The sequence below is a fragment of the Diceros bicornis genome, chromosome 4, assembly GCF_020826845.1.
Source record: "Diceros bicornis minor isolate mBicDic1 chromosome 4, mDicBic1.mat.cur, whole genome shotgun sequence".
Lineage (NCBI taxonomy): Eukaryota > Metazoa > Chordata > Mammalia > Perissodactyla > Rhinocerotidae > Diceros > Diceros bicornis.
In genome coordinates this window covers 59,386,580-59,408,885 of record NC_080743.1, presented here as the reverse complement: position 1 = coordinate 59,408,885, position 22,306 = coordinate 59,386,580, and the positions used below count along the sequence as shown (strand labels likewise).

The window sequence follows — 22,306 nt, the reverse complement described above, 5'->3', positions numbered from 1 at the left end:
GAAATAAAACTTGGGATATTCCCTGCTGGCTGATGTGTGTGTGTATTTTAGGTATTGGGAGCGCCTTGTTACCTGTTGGGAAAGAGAAGTCACAGCAGTATTTTAGACAATATAGCATATATTTGTGGGAGAAACTTAAACTGCTTGTGGTCTTAAGAGTAGTTTGTTCCTCTGAACAGAGTGAATTGTGTAAATGTGAAGGTCTAGAATATCTTTAACAGAATAGTTACTATGAGGGTATAAAGAATGGATGGCCTTTTTGTTGACCTGAGTTTATATTAACGCTTTATAATAGAATAACGCTGTTATATTTTTCAGATTTTAAATCTTTAAATTCTAAATCTCTTTGTGATTCTAAATATCTGTGAAATGGTAGAATAGATGTTTTCTCCCATTTTACACAATACGAAATTGAGGCATAAAGAGATAATTTTTCGAAGGTGGCATGTTAAATTGGTTACAAAGTTGGGACTATAACTCCAGTATTTTGACTACTAGTCCAGCAGTGTATTCACTATACCATGATGCCTCAGGAGGTCTTTGTCAGGCAAATCTGAGTTTATTGGAAAGGTAAGGGCTTATATGACTGGTTGGATTGTATTTGGTAGAGATCAGTTATGTCAGACATGTATGTGGAATGTAGGTTGTCCTTTCCAGGTTGGCCTGTGTGAAATGGTTATCCTTGATTATTTTTTGTTTATGAAGGAAGCAGAGCATTTCTGACACTTGAGTTTGTGTGTTTGAGGAAGGGATGTCTTCTGTAGTTTAACTTGTACTAGAGCAGCTACCTGGGGCCTGACAGCTTAACTTTAAATGTATGGGAAGAAGGATCTTCTTTCATTCGTTCAACAAATATTTGTTGAATAACTACTCGTTATATACTGTTCCTGCCTTGGGGTGAGAGTAATCAAGGTGACCCTGTTGAAACAGCCTGGATGCATATGAGGGGACTTGTCTTGACAGTGGTATATGTATTAAGTCAGGCAAAGCAGACAAGTCAGTGGGAAATTGAAACTAGAAAACCTTCCTAAAAAGTCTTTTCAGTTTGGAGGGAATTTAGATCTTCCAGACATTTTAATGTGGAAGGATACAAGTGTATTTAAGAATCCAACAGGATGGCCAGTTTGTGATAATGTGTGCCTTCTTTTGCATTATCTTTTGGCATTTATGAGTAAACAGTTTTTGGGATCTGGGAATTGTTGATATATGTGTCTGTAGATATTGGAACTTTTTGGCAGAGCTGAAGGAATTCTTCGAAAGACTTAATTTTGTAGTAAGGATCCCCTCTATGAATATGAAGGAAGAATATTTGAACTAAACCAACTTAACTGTGTCTCTCTGGAAAATGGAATGTTTTTGATATGCTAGATTAGTGGTTCTTAAAGTTTTTTGGAGTCACTTGTCCTTCTGAGAATCTGATGAAAGACCCTCACTGTACAAAATGAGCATAAGCACAGTCACACAAATGGTGCATACAATTTCAGGAACTTAAACTGTAATGAAGTAGAACCAATTTATATTCAGGTCTCATTTGAAAGCCTTTTTATATATATATATATGTATATATTTATATATATTTATATATATATATGTATATACTTATATATATTTATATATATATTTATATATATATACTTTGGGAGTGGACATGTTGATATGAGTTTAAGATCCAAGATTCTGTGACAGTGTTTGAGCATGCTGACAGTAAGGAGAATTTTAAGATCCATGTTTTTTATTCTTTTTGTTTTATTCTTTATTCTTTGCAAACTTATTTCTGTAGTGTTAGAACATGCTTCTGAATTAGGTGATAAGAGAATATAGCACAAGTGTTTATAGCTTTATTCTTTCTCATTGTGTTTTTATTCTCAAACTCATCTCTATCCAGTTTTGCATTGGGACTGAGGTGTTTTGAAGCTCATTTCGTGGAATTTATCTTATTTATAACAAACATTATTGAGTTAATTCTATGCAGGGGACACAAATATGAGTAATAAAATAATAGGCTTTTAATCCTATTGAAGCTATGAATTGTATGATGGCAGGGGCTTTCAAAAGGGCAAGGAGGAGGGAAGCATGGTCCTAGAAGTTGAGGTTTTGTGATGCAATTGCAGAGAGTTTTTGCCCTTACTTATTCTTAGGAAGGTATAACTTCTTTACACTCTGTATGCAACTTTGTAGCTAAAAAATGTGTTTTGGTATCATCTGATGTTTTTGGATGAAGGAACTCTGGTTTGAAAAGGAGGCAGACATTGGTTGCATTCCTTATCTTGTTTTGGATGTATTTCTTTTTCTTTTTTTTTTTTTTTAATTTTATTTACTTATTTTTCCTCCAAAGCCCCAGTAGATAGTTGTATGTCATAGTTGCACATCCTTCTAGTTGCTGTATGTGGGACGCAGCCTCAGCATGGCCGGAGAAGCGGTGCGTCGGTGCATGCCCAGGATCCAAACCTGGGCCGCCAGCAGTGGAGCGCGCGCACTTAACTGCTAAGCCACGGGGCCGGCCCGGATGTATTTCTGTAGTGAGTTTATGTAAAAAGGTCTTAATGTCATTTTTGGACATAACATGCATCTAGAAAACACTTCTGGGGTAAAATCCAGTAGCTATTTGACAGACTGCCCATGAAATTAGAAATAATTACTGCATTTTTAAAAGAAGAAGAAATTCAGAAAGGTGTTTTAATAGGACAGGTTACAGGATTCAGTAAGATAATGGAGAGACCCTAAGAAAAATAGTCTGATTGTCTCTTCATGTCGTGGCCTCTGTGTAAGAATGTCATATAAATTTGTGAAAAGTTTAAGATTTTCTCTAATTTTTAGCTTGGGTAGTAGGTATATGGTTTTTTATTGTTGTTTTTTACAACATGTCATATATATGTGTGTGTACTGTGTATATAAATACATATGTATATAGTCTCTTTTATGTATGAGATTAAAAAAATAATGCTTGTAATAATCACAAAAAGTTATTCAGGATCTTTAAGGATCAAGAATGGAAAGTGATTTTTGTGTCCTGTTCTTGAGTTGTATTCTAAGATATAGAGCATAACTTACCTATATCTTGCTAGGCACTGTGTCTTTATAGTATTAGCAGTACCACTTGAGGCTTTATTATAAGTGGTCTTCTATGCCTTATGAATAAAGAATTGGCCACATTCAGTCCTGCCCAAAATGGTCTGCATGCACACAATCAAGTTTTACCATATGTGTAGGTGGTGCATCTCCAGTTAAATAATTTCATGTTGCTATTTGAGTTATGTGTGTTGGTCTGAGTCTTTTAAAGTTAATATACAGCCTTACTGAAATCTGCTGTGAGGTCTGCTTTGTGCCAGCCTTTCCAAAAGCATGAGATGTCTTAAACCTGGCTGCCGTAAGAGAGGGTAATGAAAGTAGTTTTTGTTTTGTTTTGAGCTATATTGCTAGGGTTTTTAAAAATATTTTTCTTTAAATTTCTTGTAATTTTTTTTGTTTATAGTCTTTGTATGGAGAGGTTAGATTTTCGTACTTAAAATTTGTCATCTTAGTTAATGATAACTGTTAATCTTATATTTCATGTTTTAGAAATCACTTTTTTAGTAACTGCCTCTTTGGGGGTGTTAATGGCAGTGTGATGTTGACACAACATAATTAATAAGTTATGGCTTCAAGTGATGACAGAAATTTAACTAATAACCTTACTGCTATTTCAGAGTTGTAGTTCCTTCATTGAGCATCTAACTTTTTTATGTTTGAAGAATCTGTCAAGTTTTATTTTTAGCATTAATTGTTTTTGCTTTTCGTAGTTTTTAGTCATTGCTCTCAGATATATGCCACGTTGATGACAAGATTGATACTTTTTTCATTTAATTTTGTTCATTTTTTAAATGGAAAAAAGTTCTTGTATATTCAACATCATCTTCAACAGTTATCAACACCCAGTTATCACACTATATCCCCATCTGCTAGCCTCACTTCCTCCTCCCCCACTCTGCTTATTTTGAAGCAAATCTTCCAGACATTATATCATTTCATCCATAAATACTTCAGTGTGTACATTCTTTTCACTCTTTTTAAATGAGTAATTATTTCTACATAGTCAGGTTTATGAGCTTTTTAAATCAAGTATCTGATGATAGTTGGATCTAAACTAGTTACATCAAATACTTTTAATCTATATTACCTGTCAGGAGTTCCTTCTGCAAACTAAGAAGAAATGAGCTGAATAGAAATTCACCTCACTGCTTTTAGATGTTGGCATTAAAAAATGCAGACAGTTAGTTCCTATGTTTGCCAGAAAAGTTTATCAGCTTTTTTCAAATGCACAAGAAATAATGTGTCTTTTACAGTTTTTTTGTTTGTTTTTTTAGTCATAGTGACAAGATCTTAAAAACATTTTCTAGTTCCTCTTAGTTCCTCTTCATTTTCTAACTGGATCCACTTACCACAAAAAAAATCAGATGATACTGGTGATGTTGAACAGGAGCTGAAATTGGTCTAAAATCAACTTGCTATTTAAAGAGCATGAAATGCGCATTGTTTTCAGTTTTGAAATTCTAATTGTACACATTTGAAAATCCATACCATTTCTTAAATTGCTAAATAGGAACCATGTTACAGAGCATAATTATCATGATGAGTAGAAACATTGTATAAAAAGAAAGTAAATATTCCTTTTGAGTTACAAAGATGAATTAGAGTATAGAGATGTGAAGTGGTTGCTAGTAAAGTAGAATTTAGATATATATCCTTTCCTTCCACAAAAGGCTGACAGTTATATTATAATTCAGATGAAAGTGAGTTCCATCGTTAGTGAAAGTTTGGTTAATTTATCTTTTCTTATATCTTATGTTATAGTCCCACAGTAAATAAATCATGAATCTTTGACTTAATCTTCATGTTTTACACTTTGTTCTTTTTCACACTTGATACCAAATCACTGTTCTCATTCAATTTTATTTGTTCTGAGACCACAGGTGGGCAGTGTGTCAGATCATAAAGTAGCTATATCATGGCTTCTTGGTGTAAATGACATTACTTAGAATGTGGAGAGGACATTCCTTATGATAAGGTTTCTTAAATTCAGCACTGCTGAAAATGAAAGCTCCGGAGTTTAAATATTTACTAACATAAGAAGCCTAACAGGGCTGAATAGAGAGAATTTAAAAGATAGTCTTTGAAAGAAGAAACTGCTAACTCTGACATTTGAGGAAATGGGGGAGTGAATCAGTCATGTGTAATAATTACTTGGTGAACATTATGTATAGTATAAAGGTCTTCAAAGAAGATTGGAGGATATAAATCTCAAGTAGAGATTCCATCAAGCTAAATGATAACACAGGTTGGGAAGTTAAAATTTAGATGCAAAAGCGTATCAAAGAAAAAAGAGCAGTCACTTTGACACTGCAGTGAATTAGAGATTTAAATTAATTTTTTTTTTTTTTGTGAGGAGATCAGCCCTGTGCTAACATCTGCCAATCCTCCTCTTTTTTTGCTGAGGAAGACTGGCCCTGGGCTAACATCCGTGCCCATCTTCCTCCACTTGCCCATCTTCCTCCACTTTATATGGGACGCCGCCACAGCATGGCCTGCCAAGCAGTGCGTCAGTATGTGCCCGGGATCCGAACGGGCAAACCCCGCACCACCGCAGCAGAACGCGCACACTTAACCGCTTGCGCCACCAGACCGGCCCCAGATTTAAGTTAATTTTATTCGGGGGGGGGCTGTGTTTAAAGAAAAAGCCTCAAATGTAAAACAAGATTAGGGTTTAATTCTGTTTAACAGGTATTTCTTCCATTTGTTCATTCATTCATTCATCATTCAACCAACTAACGTTTTTCTAATGATTACTTCATTCCCATTTCTGTGCTTCGGTGTTGAGAAAAAAGACACAATTTTTTTTTGCCTCGTGGCAAAGAGAGTTGCCTCATTCACAAAACAGAGTTGTGAATCTAGTAAGAGGAACATCATGTTAACAAACATATTACAATATATAGTGTAATACATTTCTCCCAGGTAAAGAGGGGAGAAAGTTATTAAATCTGTGAGGAGAAAGGAAAGGTTAGGGATGGCTTCCTACAAGTGGGAAGAACCAGATTTTAAAGGATAAATATGAGTTATTCAGTAAGGCTTAGAGAGGGCATTCTAGGTAGAGGAAGATCATCTGCAGAGGTATGAAAATGAGTGTAACATAGCAGAATGAGTTCAGGGGACTGTAGTTTGGATCAGTATACTTTCCACCCATTCTCCTGTGATTTCCTGTGTCTTCAGTGCTGTATAAGGTTGACCTTTCTACTTAGAGATCATCAACAAAATAGAGATGAACTATGTTCAATACACTCTACTTAGACAAAATAGTATATTGTTGCAGTTAAAGGTAATTTCTAACAAAGATTAAAATCGAGAAAATAGTTGATTATGTTTTAGTTACTCAGAAAATTTTGGGGCCGGTGCTGTGAGGTAGTGGTTAAGTTCGTGTGCTCCACTTCTGCGACTCGGGGTTCGCAGTGGATCTGAGTGCGGACTTAAATGCCACTTGTCAAGCCGTGTTGTGGTGGTATCCCACATACAAAATAGAGGAAGATTGGCACAGATGTTAGCTCAGACAGTCTTCCTCAAGCAAGAAGGGGAAGATTGGCAATAGATGTTAGCTCAGGGACAATCTTCCTCACCAAAAAAAAAAAGAAAAACAAAAGAAAATTTTTACTACAGTACACCTCATTCCTTCAGCATTTAGTTAATCAAGCCTTGATGATGATACGTATCCAGCCAAATAAAAAAATGTATAATTGCTTTTCTTAATAATGAACAAATCTCTCAGCCTCCTCTCAATTTGTTGAAAAATCCCAAATTGTGGTTAAGATCATGGACTCTGAAATCAAATTGACTAGGCTTAGATCTCAGTTTTGCTACTTACTGACTGTAGTCTTTAGCAAAATACTTATGGTTTTTGATTTCCTTGACTGTAAAATGATGATTATACTTATAGTATAGGGTCGTTGGAGGATTGTACGAGGTAATCTGTCTGAAGTGCTTGGCATAATGTATGTCATGTAGCAAGTGCAAATAATACAAATTTGCTATTAAGTTATTTCTCCTCTTCATTTCCTGAAAAGAGAATTTTTTTTAGCAAAACAAATGACCTCTTTTATATATAATTTCTACAAGAGGTAAAAAATAATGCAAAATACATTTTTGAAAGTGTATATAAACAACTTCCTTACATGTATACATATTTTTTCTAATTCTCAATTTATCTTATTTTCCTCACATGTGAATTTTACTTTTATATTTTCCCACTTAACTTCAGGCTAGGCTTTTGTGTTGGCTTCTTTTTACCTTCGTACCAAATCAAGAATTTGTCTCCAAAGGTAACAGGGATATATTTTATATATATAGAGGTGGAGAACCTTAAGTCTTTGAACTGAACTGGGTTTAGTTTTTTTTTTTTTTAATTTTTTGTTTATTGCAGTAACATTGGTTTATAACATTATAAAAATTTCAGGTGTACATCATTGTACTTTTTTTTTTTTTTTTAAATGACATACTCAATGTTTTGGTTTTTTTTTTTTAAATTATTTATTTTTTTTCCCCCAAAGCCCCAGTAGATAGTTGTATGTCATAGCTGCACATCCTTCTAGTTGCTGTATGTGGGACACGGCCTCAACGTGGAGAAGCGGTGCATCAGTGCGCGCCCGGGATCCGAACCCGGGCCACCAGCAGCGGAGTGCGCACACTTAACCACTAAGCCACGGGGCAGGCCCTGGGTTTAGTTTTGATAGTTCCTTTTTTAAAGCTGATCAGTGTTTCCTTTTTCTTTCTTTTCTTTTTTTTTTTTATAAGAAAGATTGGCCCTGAGCTAACATCTGTGCCAATCTTCCTCTATTTTTGTATGTGGGACGCCACCACAGCATGGCTTGATGAGCGGCGTGTAGGTCCGCGCCTGGGATCTGGACTCGCGAACCCTGGGCTGCCAAAGCAGAGCATGCGAACCTAACCACTATGCCACCGGGCCACCCCCATGATCAGTGTTTCCTTGGATTTTTTAGGAACCCAGTGTATTCTTCTAAAGCAGAACCCAGCTCTTCACTAAACCACCTCCTTTGATTCAGAAACAAGACCAACATATGTTTATTGAGTGCTTGTTTTGTGCCAGGCACTAGGATACAGTGTTGAACAAAATAAGGTCCTTGGGCATTTTCATTTTCCTTTTCCAGGACAAGATCTTTCAGTACTGCTGTAACATACTGCTATCATCTTGTTACAGGTGGTTCAAGCAAAACTTTGTTCTTAAGGTATACTAGAGATTTCTGAAGGGACATGATTATTTCATGCCTTGGGACATGATTATTTTATGCCACAGCAAATAAATTCTAGGCCAAAAATGTCTTCCTCTTGAGGAATCTTTATTGTATGCCTATGTTTTATCCAGGCAGTCTATTGGACATTTAGTCTGTTGGGATATCAGTGGGTTAAGTCCTCTGTTCAGAGTCAAATAAAAACCAGCATTCTGCATCCTGTGCCTAACAGAAGGAGTATTCATTCTTTCATTCAACAAGTATTAACTGTATACTTTATACCGAGTACTGCTCTCAGCCCGAGGGATACAGCAGTGAATAAAACAGTAAAAAGTTACTGCCTTCATGGTGCTCACTTTCTAGTGAGTAAGATAGATATTAAAGAAATGGATATGATGTCATAACATTTCAGTGATACGTGTTATAAAGGAAATGTAAACGAGGTAAGGGGATGTTAGATGGTTAGGGAAGTCCTTTGAGGCACTGGTATTTGAGCAGAGACCTGAATGATACGAAGGATCCCATGCAGCTACCTGAGGCATGAACATAAACCCTGATACAGTGGTGTGTTGGTGTGTTTAAGAAATAGGAAAGAGCTGGAACAGAGTAAACAAGGTGGGGAGGAATGATAGGAAAGAAGAGGTTAGGTAGAAGAGGTAGCCAGGGGCTAGGTAATGTAGGGGCATACAAGACTTGGCTGAGTGTCTAGGTTTTATTCTGGATTTGATAGGAAGCTATTGGAAGGTTTTGAGCAGGAAAGTGACTTGATCTAATATATACACTTTGAAATGCAACAGTGATGCAACCAGAGTGACCAGTTAGGAGGCCGTTATGATATTTGAGGCAAGGGATGGTTGGGAGTTGAACCTAGGCTGTTAATCAGGGAGATGGATTTGGGATATATTTTGAAGGTAGTTGGGATGATAACTTAGATTGCATGTGGGGTCTGAGTAAGAAAGTAGTCAAGAATGACTCCAATGATGGCCTTGATAGTTGAATGCCATTTACTGAGTTGAGGAACACTGGGAGAAGCAGGTTGTGGGAGTGCAGAAATTAAGAATTTGATTTGGATATACTGACTCTGACTTTTCTATTAAAAGTTTCAGGTTGAGATATTGAGTAGGCAATTGGATGTATGTCTTGAGGTCAGTTGAGCATCAGTGTAGAGATGCTGTTTAGGGCCACGGGATTTGATGAGATAACCTAGAGAGTGAATGTAGATAGAGAAGAGATGAAATTCTTGGACTGAGCTGTGGGGTATTCTTGACACTTAGAGGAATTTAATCAAGAATGCCAGGGTTGAAGGAATCTTTTGATAATTTTAGAAATAATACCTTCCTGACTAAGAAAACCTAACAAGTACTAACTAGTCAAGACAGAGAGACAAAAATAAAATGGTTGATGAACAAATTGCTATTTTTTTAATCTGTTAAATAGCTGTTTGTATCGTAGAGATCAGAACATTCGTTTTATATGAAATTTAGAACCAGAGTGCCTACTTCTACTTGATTTCTCTGAAACGATGGGCAGAATGGTCATTACCTTCCTAGATAACCATTGTAAAGGGCAACATAAGGTAAAACAAATAAATGCAAGTTTATAAAATAATGAATGAGGTATCAAAAGACATGAAGCTCTTTACCCATTAATATGATAACCATTTCTAGCTTTGAAAACTTACAGAGTAAGCGTGGGATCAAGCTGCCTTCTAATTACTTATTTAGTCTATCATTGGACATTGTTAAACCTTCCTTTAAAGAAGCTGGTTTTTCATCTGTGGACTTAATGAGTCAACACATCGAATATCCTAGATACATGTATAAGATCCAGTACTTGTAAATATTACGGGCTTAATATTGTTTAGGTTGACTTACTGCACATTTTGGGACATGTTTTCTGGGTGTAGGTAAGGATCTATTTAAATGTGTTTGAGGTGTAAGAAATTGAAGGGAATAGAAATAACAGACAGTAAAGGCAGCCACAGCATATAGCTTATTTATTGTTGTTGATTTAAAAACCTGTCAGAAAGAAGACGTGGTATATATATACCATGGAATACTACTCAGCCATAAAAGAAGACAAAATCGTCCCATTTGCAACAACATGGATGGACCTGGAGGGTATTATGTTAAGTGAAATAAGCCAGAACGAGAAAGACAAACAGTGCATTTCACTCATATGTGGAAGATAAGCCAATACACGCAGAGATAGAACTGTTTGGTGGTTACCAGGGGCTAGGGGGGTGGGGGGGTGGGCACAAGGGGTGGAGGGATGCGCTTATATGGTGACTGATAAACAATCATGTACAACAAAAATTTCACAGTTAAAAATAAAATAAAATAAAATAAAAACCTGTCAGAAATCCTCTTAGCTAATGCATGAAAGAGATACTCTCTGTCTTGAGTACATAACTTCACATTTGCCAGTCTACCTCTACCATTAGGAAAATGTAGGGCCCATCTGTTGAACTGGTACTATGCCTAAAAGGCCAGTAATTTTGGACTTTGTCAGTCCAGGAAGAGAAATCAATTCCAGAACATTGAGAGGAAACATTTCTAGTAACAATGTATTCCCCAGGGTTTATCTGGCCTCTTGTTGCTATTTTATAGAAATCACCAGAGAATTAAGGATCCATATCATGGATGATTTCTATTTCCCAAGTTAAAGTCAAAATCATCAGTTGTGTGCATTAGAAAGCCGTGCTCTTCCAGTCAAATGGTGTCCTTAAGAAAACACTACCAAAAATTTTCAGATAGTTTAGAGGCGATCTTCTTAAGTAGAACTGAGATGTTTAAGATAGTAATATGATTTGGAATTCAAATAAGCCTCTAAAAATATTTCTAGATGAATCTGTTCCACAAAAATCTGGAAACTATTCACTGAGACTTAGAACTAAATGGTTAAAAGTGGCCACCTAGTTTCATGGGCATTCATTCTGTACCTTACCTTAGAAACTGGCCTTGAAAACTGAGGATCCTAACTCTTTTTTTTTTTTTGGTGGGGAAGATCAGCCCTGAGCTAACATCTGCCAATCCTCTTTTTGCTGAGGAAGACTGGCCCTGGGCTAACATCCATGCCCATCTTCCTCCACTTTACATGGGACGCCGCCACAGCATGGCTTGACAAGTGGTGCGTGCCCGGGATCCGAACCGGCGAACCCCGGGCTGCCGCAGCGGAGCACACGTACTTAACCGCTTGTGCCACCGGGCCGGCCCCAAGGATCCTAACTCTTTTTGTGGTAGTGGTAGTGTTGGTGGTAGAGTGGGAGTAGTCACGGGCCCCGTTAAGAATATAATGAAACCTTTGTACCCTTTCCTGAAAAGTGCTCATATGCACGTAAAATTTTTGGTATATAATTTTTGGGAGTTCATGGGCAGTTTTGATTGTAGGCCAATATCCGTTGTTTCATAAGCATCTTAATTATGAATGTTATGGAATGACAGTTGAATTCTTTACCTGTTTTTCAACAGAAATTGCTCTTAAAAATGGAAGTAAACTAGTGTAAGGACAGTGGTGATTGGATGGTGGTTTAACTAAATCTTTGCTGGACTGTCTGTCATCTGTCCACCTTCCTTTCCCCTTCACCGTTTGGTAATGCAATAATTTCTGGAGAATCATCAGTTATAAAGCAACATACCAATATTAGAATGGCAGGCTGGGTATAAGAAAAGTAATTATTCTCCAAAATTGGTAAAATGGCAACAAAGTGATAATTGTCTATCTATGCCCCACTCTGATTGGCTTCCTGCCTACAGTTACCTAGCCTTCCTGGCTACCTCCCACATATCTCTCTGCAAGCAGTTTCTAAGTCCCAACCTGACCATGTGCCTTGACAGAGTGGAGTCTTTTGCATTCTCTTCAAGTTCCTGCCTACCTCTTCAGTTTTGTGTCCCACTGGGGCTCTCACTCTTGTACTCCAGCTGTTTGGAACTGCCATCATTCCCAAACACGGTTCGTTTATATCTCCATGACTTTCATGTTCCTCCCAGTGCCTGGCTGCTTAGAAAACACCTATCCATCTTCTGAGACAAAGTTCAAGTTGATGCTGTGAAGCCTTACCTGGCCACCTCCTCTCTTTTGGTGAACAGTATGCACTCATTTCTCTTTGGCATATACCTAGGAGTGGAATTGCTGGGCTACAGGGTAAGCATATTTTTGTCTTTAGTAAATACTGTCAAACAGTTTTCCAAATTGATTGTATGACTTTATAACTCTACCAGGAATGTATAGGTATTCCAGTTGCTCCACATCTTCACCTACATTAGGTGTTGTCATTCTTTTTAATTTTAGCCATTCTGATTTCATTGTGGTATTGATTTGCATTTCCCTGATGACTGTTGAGGTTAAACATCTTATGTGTTTATTGGACATCCTCTTTTGTAAAGTACCTGGTGTTAATGTGTATTCTGAGTGCAGTTCCTTTATTGTATGTTCATTGCAAGTATCATCATCTAATGTGTGGCTTGCCTTTTCACTCTCTTGGTGGTGTCTTTTGATGAACAGAAGTTCTTATTTTTGATAAAGTCCAATGTGTCTTTTTTTTTTTCCCTTAAAAAAGGGATGGTGATCTGGTTTGTAGAGGTATGTAGTTGGGGTAAGGGGAAATGGATAATTACTTAACAGGCATAAAGTTTCAGTCAAGCAAGATGAGTAAGCTCTAGAGATCTGTACACCATTGTACCTATAGTCAACAATACTGTATTGTACACTTAAAAATTTGTTAAGAGGGTAGATCTCACATTAAGTATTCTTACCATAATAAAGTAAAATAATAAAAAGATAAAAAGGTATGTAATAGGTGGTAGTCTATTGAATGGAAACAAAGAGGAGAATAATGTATTAAGAAAATAGTATTAGGGGCCGGCCCGGTGGCGCAAGCGGTTCAGTGCGCGCGCTCCACTGCGGCGGCCCGGGGTTCGCTGGTTCGGATCCCGGGCGCGCACCGACGCACTGCTTGGCAGGCCATGCTGTGGCGGCGTCCCATATAAAGTGGAGGAAGATGGGCACAGATGTTAGCCCAGGGCCGTCTTCCTCAGCAAAAAAAGAGGAGGATTGGCGGATGTTAGCACAGGGCTGATCGCCTCACAAAAAAAAAAAAGAAAATAGTATTAGAATAGTGGAGTTAGAAAGTATGTTCATAAGTTATTGGGTTAGTTTTCTCAATTTCATGTAGATAGGAACAAAAAACAACAAGACTTTGAGAGGTGTGTGCATATGGTAGCTATGTATATTTCAAATCTTTTAAAAATATATTTTCATTGGATTTTTGTTTAATTATAAAAGTAATAAAAATTCTGTAATAGATCAAGAAAAAAAATATATATATAAATTTTTTTTCTTTTTACTTCCAAACCTTTCCCCTTAAATAATCAGTGCTATCACTTGGTATATGATCATCCATACTTCTTTCTGTGTGTGTACAAATACATATGGTTTTTTCCTACTCTTTAACTCTTTTTTGTGGCCACATTAAGGAGTGCTGTAATCAATCTCCTTTTATTGGTGCTTTTATTTTTCTATGATAGAGTCTCAAAAGTAGAATTGCTATTGAAGTCAAAGAATATGTAAAACTTAAAATAGTAATAGATACTGTAAATATTACTTTCCAAAATGATGGTGGCAGTTAGTGCCCATTTTCTCACACCTTGCCAGTAGTAGTTATCAATCTTTTAAACTTCACCCAAACTTATGAGTGAAATATATCTTGTTTAATTCACACCTCCCTGACTACTAGTGAGGTGCTACATCTTTTTATGTTTCTAATTGATCGTTTCTCTTTCTTCTGTAATTGCCTGTGCGTATCTCTTGTATGTCTTATTTACTAGTTTGTAGAATAACTGTGTGTATTAGAGATATTAATCCTCTTTCGTGTTTATTGTATTTTTTCCCAATCTATTGTTTGTCTTTTGATTTTGTTTACAATGTCTTAGCATACAGATACATAATGCTTTTATAATCAAATCTGTCAGTATTTTTCTTTATGGTTTCTAGTTTCCAGATTTGCTTAAGAAGGTTTCTCCACCATAGGCTATAGAAATATTCACAAATATTCTTCAGGTACTTTTATTTTTGTGTATAGCTCTTAAATCCATGAGGAAATTATTTTTGTGTATAATGTGAAGAATGAGTCTTTGTTTTCTCCAAATGGTTAGCCAGTTAGGTCAACATGCAGCAACACATATTAGATAAAATCAGCTTCTAGCCATATTGAAATCTATTAATTGAAAAAAGTTTTCATAGGGCTACCGCTAACCTGTATTGTTTTTATGCAAAGTAGGAAAGGAACCCCCTTCCACAAGATACTTTATTTTGATCTGCAAGAAAATTTTTAAATGGTTGTTTGAGATATAATTCGTGTACTATACAATTCACTCATTTAAAGCGTATAATTCACTGGTTTTTAGTATATTCACATAGTTAACGCAACCATCACTGCTATCTAATTTTAGAACATTTCATCTTGGTACCAGTTAGCCATCACTCTCCATCCCTGGCATTCATCCTCTCCCTTAGCCCTAGGTAACTACTAATCTACTTTTTTTCTCTATATATTTGCCTTCTCTGGACATTTCATATAAAGGGAATCAATATGTTGTCTTTTGGAACTGGCTTCTTTAATTGAGCATCATGTTTTCAAGGTTCATCTATGTTGTAACATGTATCAGTACTTCATTCCTTTTTATTGATGAATAACATTCCATTGTATGGGCCGGCCCCGTGGCTTAGCGGTTAAGCGCACGCGCTCCGCCGCTGGCGGCCCGGGTTTGGATCCCGGGCGTGCACCGATGCACCGCTTCTCCAGCCATGCTGAGGCCGCATCCCACATACAGCAACTAGAAGGATGTGCAGCTATGACATACAACTATCTACTGGGGCTTTGGGGGGGAAAATAAATAAATAAATAAAATCTTTAAAAAAAAAAATTCCATTGTATGGATAACGTTACCATGAACGTTTGTGTACAAGTTTTTTGTGGACATATATTTTCATTTCTCTTGGGTATATATCCAGGAGTGAAATTGTCAGGTCATATGGTAACTCTGTTTAGCCTTTTGAGGAACTGCCTGACTGTTTTCCAAAGTGGCTGCACCAGTTTACATTCCTACTCTGATGACTCCACAGAAAAATTTTGTAAAAAACAAATGTAGGATATTTACAATGTGAATGATGCCCTCTTGGAAGTGGCTCTTTTGTTTAGTGTTACAACCATGTGCATTGGCTCTGAGTTGACAGACCCTTACCCTTGTCAAATTGTAATAATTCATTAATGGGAAAATCTTTCTCATGTAACTTCTACTTTCCTCCTGTTGCCATTTTAGAATTCTCTAGGGATGGAGATCAATGTCCCTATACATTCCTTGCAACCACAGTCCCATCCACTTTTTTTAAAAAATGGAATTGAAGTTATATATTTGATCTGTGTTAACTTTACTTCTCAGGAAGAGCTACGTAAGGGTTGATTAGATCATCTGTCGGACAGTCAATGAGTATAATTTTTTCCTTAGGATTTAGCTTTGGTAATGATTTCTGTATGTATTTTCCCCTTATGGCTTACTAGTTGTAATTTATGTCTGCTATTTTACTTTCCTGTTCTGAATTTCTAGAAGTAGTTTGTTGGTGTAATTCAGTATGTCTTTGGTCATGAGACATATTCTTTCCTCCCAGTTTAAGTTTCTGAAATTAGGAAATAACACAATTGGTAATTACATTTAGTGTGGTAGTGGTTTCTAAAAAATTTTTCTCCTGAAAATGTGGTCATTGATTCGTGAAGCTTCTTAAAATCAGTGGCATCTTGGAATTTAAGGAATATATACAGTGCATAAATATGAAAATAACTAGATTTATTGGTGATTAGTACTTTGAAAGTTAGGAATTGTTGGTGATTGTCGCTGTCTTTTAAATGAAGGGTTGTTCTGTAGTTGAGTCAGAAAGCTTAGTTTGTCCAACTTTGTAAGCATAGTTTATGTTGTATAAATTATTTAGGAACGTAGTTCAAATTTGATTGGTGTTTTCATGAAGATATTCTAGCTTTTTGTGATTTCAGTGACTTATGTAATATATGTGATTTAGTGGTTTAATGTAAAACATTTTAAACCAGTTAGGACACTGCTTACTCTTTTACTTTTGGAGAGCAAATTACATGATGATATACATAGTGCTTATTTTTTAAGTTGTAAAAACAGTATGAGATTAAAGAAAAATATCAGTTCTTTAATATTTTAATTTTCATTTTGTCTATTCTCTTTTAATCTTTGCCTATGTACATGATTAAAAATATAGTAATATATATGTTTGTTTATTGAGTCAATAGATATTTATAGAGTACCTTTTATTTTCCAGGCACTTTGCTAAGGGCATAGCAGTGAGTAAGGCAGACAGGATTCTTATTCCCATGGAACAAATGGTCTAGTGGAAAATAGGGATATTAAGCATTTGACTTACTAGCATGATGAATGTTAGGAGACTTGCAGTATGCTACATGAGCATTTAACAGGAAGATCTCCCCTGGTCTAGAGGGTAAGGAAGTGTCTCCCTGATGAAGTGACCTTCAAGCTGAGATGGAAAGGATGAGTAGGAATCATCGAAGAGATGAACCTCGAAGAGAGTTTGAGGCAGAGAAAACTAACTGTATGTTCTCCTAGGGGAGGGAAGACAGAGACATTTAAGGAACTGAAAAGTACTTAGAACACGTATGTCACACATATATCAGTTTTTGCTTTTTTTGTTTATTTGCCCCTGCTCTACTCATAGCCAAGTGAGAAATGGTGATAGGAGAGGTAGGTAGGCGCAGACAATAGCAGCAACAAAAAAGTAGACACTGATAAAGTGTGTGAAGTGTTTTCTAAGTACTTTTCATATATTAGTTCATTGAACCCTAACAACAGTTTCTGTTGACAGATGAGAGAACTGAGGCATGGAGTGCCTTGCCCAAAGTTAATATAGCAGAACTGGGATCCAAGCCTATGCATTCTGGATCCAGAGTTTCTGTCCTTAACTACTGTACTATACTGCAGATCTAAGTTATAAGGTATGATTAGGATTGGGGTCTTTTATATCTGAAGTCCAATATGAAAGCATCCCAAGGTTTTAAGCAAGGAAATGACATAATCAGGTTGTTTTTTTAAATCATCTTTTTGTGTCTTGGAGAAGGGACTGGAGGAGAGCAAGGTGGATATACAAAGAAATTAGAAGGCTACTACTATATTCTGGGCAAGAATTGTTTTTTGGACAAGTCATTGGCAGTGGAATTAGAACTAGATGTCATAAAAAATTATTTATGTGGTATTGACAAGTTTTGGTGTTAGGTTGAAGATTGACAGTAAGGGAGTGAGAGGAATCAAGGATGACTGCCAGGTTTCTGAGTTGAGCAACTGGTGGTACTATGATTACTTAGCTAGTATGATATATCTTAAGAAATATAAGAATTTTAAAGAGCATGAAACCCAGGACAAATTAAAATGCATGAATGTGCTAGAAAATTTTTTGTTTTATATAGTTAATTTATATCTGGTTTTTAACATTGAGAAATAGAACAATGATTACAGTCTCTAACTATATTTAATAAAGACCACAAAGAAAAAAAATTATCACAGATGAGAAAAGCTAGATTTTACTTATTTTAAGCTAAAAATCTGCCAACATTGTTCAGTCTGCAGTGGTAATTTTGGATAAGTATACTTATCCAAAAAGAAAAAAGTTAGTCTTACATATCAGAGAAAGTTAATAATATAAATTACCTTTCTTACCAAGTTAAAAAAACTTATAGGGCCGGCCCCGTGGCTTAGCGGTTGGGTGCGTGCGCTCCGATGCTGGCGGCCCGGGTTCGGATCCTGGGCTCGCACCGACGCACCGCGTCTCCGGCCATGCTGGGGCCGCGTCCCACATGCAGAGGCTGGCAGGATGTGCAACTATGGCATGCAGCTATCTGCTGGGGTTTTGGGGGAAAAATAAATAAATTAAAAAAAAAAATTTTTTTTTTTTTTAAACTTATAAAGCTTCATTAACTTTATATTTATTGTCATACTGCCCCCCCCCCGTATATATCATGTAGATACATTTCCAGCTGTCTGCTTGACCTTTCCACTTAAATGTTTCACAAGCATCTAAAATTTATTATTGAATTGTTGATTTCCCCTTTCTGTCTCTCCTGGCGAACAGATTCTAGAATGTCAGCCCCTTGAGATCAGGGATTTTTGTATTTTTTGCACCGCTATATCCCTAGTTCCTGTTACGAAATAGGCTCTCAATAAATATTTGTTGAAGGAGTGTGTAAATGGTACCACCATACCAGTTGCTCTGCTCTTCACTAGTTGCTCAAGTCTTCAAAGTTTCTTCCTCTCCCCTCCTACATCTTATTGACAAATCCTGTCAGTTGTACCTCTAAAAATCTCTCTCAATCTATCCATTTTTCTTTATTTCCAGTGCTACCAACCTAATTTGTCAGTCTTATGACTGGTATTCCAGAATCAACTTTTGCTGTCTTTCTAATCATTCTTTCACAGCAACCAGAGAAGTTTTGTTAAAATGTAAATTGTATCTTGTTACTCCCCTACTCAGAGCTTCTTTTTGGATTCCAAATCTTCAATATAGCTCAGAAAGGCCCTTTGCAAGCTATTTTCATTTATCTTTCCATTTTCGTTTTGTATTGTTTCTCCTTTGGTTTATCTACTGTTAATCTTTACAATCTCAGGGGCTTTTTACACATATGTTCCCTATTTTTGGATCATTTTCACCTCCACATTTTGCCTATTTCCTACTCAGACTGGGTTTCAGCTTAAAATTAAATATTTTTCTAAGCTATATTCCTTGTCCCTCCAAGTTCCCTTGATACATTACCTCATATAATAGTACCTGCACATCTATTATGTTATAATTACGTTTTTGTATAATTAGTCATTTATCTACCTCCCCTTCTAAAATTTAAAGTTCCTGAGACCAAGGACCATATTTGTATTACTTATGACTGTATCTACAGTGGCTGTCCAAGTCTCAAAACGTATTTTGATGCTCTCAGAATATTTATTGGATGAATGAAAGGGTAGATTAAGAATGATGAATCCATAAAGGAAATGATGGAATGGTTAGAGAGGTAGTTGGAGAGCCAGTAGAATGTGTTGTCATAGAAGCCAGGGGAGAGTTTCAAGTAGCAAATATGCCAAATGTAGCACAGAGGGGTAATAGATCAGGACTGAAAATGATCTTTGGGAGGCAGTGTAACACAGTATTTAAGAGCCAGACAGACCTAGGCTCTACCTTTGGGCTATTAACCTGTTTTTTCAACTCTAAAAAGGGAATAATAATAGTAACTACTATTATAACTACCTCATGGTGATTGTGAGGCTTAAATGAGATAATCTATGCAAAACATTTAGCATAGAGCTTTGCACATATTAAGAGCTCAGTAAATTTTAGGTATTTTTTACTTGTAGTAATACTGAACCCACTGTAAAGACTCATTATTTATAGTACTTAAAAAATATATAGTTGATTTTATATTGCCTTGCTAAATACAGTTCTATCAAAGTGTGTTCACTCCCTTCCCACCCCTTATGATAGTCAAGGTATCTACACAAAATGGTCTCCGAACATAGTTGAATTGTTTTCCAGAGTGGTATGGTATCTCACAGACCAGAGCACTGTATTAACAGTGAATTTTTTTTTTTTAAATCATATTCATTGTTTGTTACTTGGATGTGAGATTAGTATGGGAGGTGTAGGGTGGGTAGTGGTCTTTATAGAAAGAATAGGGTATGGAGGTGAAAAATAAGTTTGAGCAATTTTTGTTCAAAAGTTCTTTGTTTGTATTGCTTGCTCTCAGGTATTTAGTGGTATATTGGAGAATATACAAGTGGCTGTATAAATCATAAAGCATTATGATTTGTGTTTTGTTTTATAAATTGATAAGTAGTATCTAACATGTTAGATTATCATAATTTGTTTTGATATAATGTATATATCCTATTAATATAATTAGTAATTTTCTAAAAAGTTTGTTTACAGCTAAAATGATCTTGAGCCAAAGGGCATCGTGCTATAGATTTAGCGTTAGTTTCCCTTGAGTTTGGACTAGACCGTTCTGGATTGTTTCAGTGATTTGAAAACATACTATAAATCCAAAAGTTGCATGTGAGATGAATGTTAAATTTGCCTCTTTGAGCAAAGAGATTCTAGCAGTCTTAGTTCTGTGTTTCTCCTTGGAACTATATTTTAAATTGAATGTGTTGTAGTAGGAACCAGAATAAGTTGTGTAACAACATGACATCTTTGCCCCTGGATGGAATACCTAGATTGTATAGATATCTTTCCAAAAGCTGAAAGAATATCATTCACAAAGAACATTGCTTTGAAAGTTCAAAAAACAGCATTCTGGCAGCTGCTATAGGGACTGCTTTTCAAGTAGTTTACATTTAGCAGATAAAAAGCATTCTTTGTTGTGAAGTATTTTCAGAATTTGGATTTATCTTTACTAGAAACACTTAAATTTGGTATGTGGGGTTTGCCAATCATGATTTTCCAGTCTCACTGTCTAAATGGATTCACAAAATATGCCGTTAGCCATAGTGTTCTTTTTTTTCCTTGGTCGAGTTAAGGAAACGTAATATTTCTCTGTTTTTCCATACATTTCTAGGATAGTGGTCACTGTTTTCAAATTAATTCATTTTCAGTTTATTGATATTCTGTTATTTATGTAATAATCTATGTCACTTGGGTTCAGTTTTTTCCATTTTTATTTTTTATTTATTTATTTTTTGCTTTTTTTTGTGAGGAAGATCAGCCCTGAGCTAACACCCATGCTAATCCTCCTCTTTTTGCTGAGGAAGACCAGCTCTGAGCTAACATCTATTGCCAATCCTCCTCCTTTTCCCACCCCCCCCAAACCCCCAGTAGATAGTTGTATGTCATAGTTGCACATCCTTCTAGTTGCTGTATGTGGGACGCAGCCTCAGCACGGCTGGAGAAGCGGTACGTCGGTGCGCGCCTGGGATCCGAACCTGGGCTGCCGGTAGCGGAGCACGTGCACTTAACTGCTAAGCCACGGGGCTGGCCCTCCATTTTTAAAATGAAGAGAATCATGCTCTCCCAAACCCTTCTCTGGAATGTTTTGAAAATGAATAAGTGCTGGTAAAAAATGCTTTGAGTTCTTTGGAAGAAATACTGAAATTCTACTTTACTTTTATAAGTTTATATTAACACTTTTGGAATTCTTTCATTATGAAAAGTAAAAATTGTAGAGAAATTTTAAAATGTGTGTACTTGTGAGTAGTTAATATAAAAGCAGTTGTTTTTGTAATTTTGTAATAATTTGTAAATTATTGTTTTTATTCCAGAAATGATTCATTTTAATAACTAACCAAAAAGATATATGGCAGGTCCATCAGCTCACCATTAGTAACGTGAAACCCAGGATGGGCATTAGAAATTAAGAAACCAGTAAGAAAGAGGGGGGGGGGAAAGACTAGAAAAGGAACAAATTGAAGCCAATAAGATATAATTCACATAAGGCATGGAATTAATTCAAATATTTAATGAACACCTTTTGTGTGCCAGGTACTGTTCTAGGTGCTGGGATTCTGCATTGAACTAACCCGACAAAAATCCATTTCCTGGTGGACTTTACATTCTAATGGAAAGATATAGACACTAAATAAATATATTATATACCAGATGGTGAGAAGAGCAATGGAGAGAAATCAAACAGGATAGAATGTAAGAAGAAGGTGGTGGGATGGGTATCTTTCTATTTTATAAAGGAGTGTCAGTGAATGCCTGTTCTGTAAGGTTACATATAGAAAAAGACCTGAAGAAAATGAAAGAGCAAACCATGCAATTATTAGAGGAAGGGATGTTCCAGTCAGACAGAATAATAAGTGCAAAGGCCCTGAGGTAGGAGTATTTCTGTTGTATTTGAGAAACAGAAGGAGATCTGTGTCTTCCCTTCTTGGAACTAAGTGAGAAAACTGATAGGTGATGGAAGAGAGGTAGAGGAGATCATAGGGCAGATTAAATAGGGCCTTTAGACCATTGTAAGGACTTTG

The 22,306-nt window shown here is 36.3% G+C and overlaps 1 protein-coding gene across 4 annotated transcripts in view; it reads left to right on the top strand.

Moving 5' to 3' along the window:
• ASH1L (ASH1 like histone lysine methyltransferase) overlaps window positions 1-22,306 on the top strand; it is a 209,686-nt gene that overhangs the window by 939 nt on the left and 186,441 nt on the right. Inside the window, exon 2 of one of the 4 annotated variants that reach the window (XM_058539380.1) lies at window positions 12,260-12,413. The exons of the other annotated variants lie outside the window; for them this stretch is intronic. The gene's annotated coding sequence lies outside the window, so the exon portion shown is untranslated. The remainder of the gene's footprint in view (window positions 1-12,259; window positions 12,414-22,306) is intronic. 4 annotated transcript variants of the gene reach the window in all.